This window comes from Leiobunum rupestre, chromosome 8 (genome assembly GCF_980474605.1).
Source record: "Leiobunum rupestre chromosome 8, qqLeiRupe1.1.hap1, whole genome shotgun sequence".
In the NCBI taxonomy this organism is placed as follows: Eukaryota; Metazoa; Arthropoda; class Arachnida; order Opiliones; family Sclerosomatidae; genus Leiobunum; species Leiobunum rupestre.
The window spans coordinates 25113311-25115462 of record NC_143391.1 but is presented as its reverse complement, the minus strand read 5'-3'; positions in this window follow the sequence as shown (position 1 = coordinate 25115462).

Genomic DNA, 2152 nt, shown 5'->3' with positions numbered 1-2152 from the left:
GGGCGCGGACACTGTAGTAGTCGCCAGAGGGCGAAAAAAAAGTAGTGTATAAAAAGAAATAGCATCTTTCAGTCGAAGAAACTTTTCAGTCGACGTTTGAAATTCTTTACAACTGTATTTTCTATCGGGCACGATATTTTGGTCGAGCAGCGCTTTTCACAAGTCACCGGCCCTTCGGGCTATATTCATCCTTATTAAGTTTGCTGCAAATGTTTTTCAAGTCAGAAAAAAAAACACATATCTCAAGGTTGGGTCTCTTCCTCCGAACGTCAAACTAAAATGTGTAGGCCTTAAAAAATTTTGGGTGGGAAGAAAAGTGTAGCTGCTCGAATAACCCGCCCCCCTTTGTATGATATTTCCATAATACCAAATTCCAACGGCAATCGCCACTTTTTTGCGTAGTCCATTGTGATTTTTTTGTCGTTTGTCAACCTAGCCTACTCTTCGGAGTCCGAAACTAAGTTTAGGTAATATTATATATCTTAGCATATCATGTAACATAATAACTCATAAGGTATTTTCTTTAATGAAACCTTGTTCACTGGATATGACGTATTTTACGTCACTTTCAACTCCGTGAGTCGTGACGTAAAAAGCGTCATCAATTTTTAAATCGTAAAGAATCCACAGCGGTTTTCTGGCTTTGAAAATTTATAGTTAAGCTCGAAATTTTGTTTTCACGGCGCAAGCAATATAAAAATTTTCAATTTATGGTCCACTAATTGTATGTTCAGTGTGAAATAAGGTTTCATTGGAATCTTTTCTATGGAAATCTTATGCAAAACAATACTTATGAATAAATGGAACTAATTAATAGCTGTTAACAGAAGTTTATAATTATTATCTAGGCCATTATAATTAAACATGTATCTTGGTCGGCTCGAGGCAGATTCAAGTGGGCACCAATTCCACAGCTTCATGGCTCAAAATTTACTTTCCCTAATTATGTAAATAGTATTTTGCACCATTATTTTATGTTTCAAGCAAATATAACATAGTATAAGATGAATAAGACATTTTATAGACTTTTGTTATTAATTAGTTCATCGTAAGACAAATTATATACTTCTGCTATTAATTAGTTCATCTTAAGACAAATTATATACTTCTGCTATTAATTAGTTCATCTTAAGACAAATTATATACTTCTGCTATTAATTAGTTCATCGTAAGACAAATTATATACTTCTGCTATTAATTAGTTCCTCGTAAGACAAATTATATACTTCTATTAATTAGCTCCTTGTAAGACAAATTATATACTTCTGCTATTAATTAGCTCCTCGTAAGACAAATTATATACTTCTGCTATTAATTAGTTCCTCGTAAGACAAATTATATACTTCTGCTATTAATTAGTTCCTCGTAAGACAAATTATATACTTCTGCTATTAATTAGTTCCTCGTAAGACAAATTATATACTTCTGCTATTAATTAGTTCCTCGTAAGACAAATTATATACTTCTGCTATTAATTAGTTCCTCGTAAGACAAATTATATACTTCTGCTATTAATTAGTTCCTCGTAAGACAAATTATATACTTCTGCTATTAATTAGTTCCTCATAAGACAAATTATATACTTCTGCTATTAATTAGTTCCTCGTAAGACAAATTATATAATTCTGCTATTAATTAAGTTCATGAGTCATCTACTGACAATCTAAAAAAAATTGCAATACAACTGGGATGTTGGGAAGTAGAAATACATACATTATGTATGATTATATGTACAGACATGAAACATATAATGTAATGAGGAATGTACGTAACATTAAGAAATGAAATGCCAAGAAATTAAATATTAGATTTTTAATTTATTCGTGCATTGTGACCTGTTATTAAATTTGTAAAAATGAATTTTTTCTAAAAAGGGGAAAAAGGCTGGCAAAATCTGTTCTAGATTGGAAATATGGCACAGACTCTTGCAATAAGATTTATACACTTATAATAAAATTCTTGTTAAAAAACCACTCTTACTTGACAATAAATTACGCTATAGAATCAAATTATACAGAATTAAAAAGCAAAATAGTTAAAATTTCTTGTCATTCAAAGAAATAAGATTGTTCTAAGCCCCGGAATTTTTACAACTTTAAATTGTAATGATTTAAATAGACAAATCCATCAACGCTACTTTTAAAGAACATCC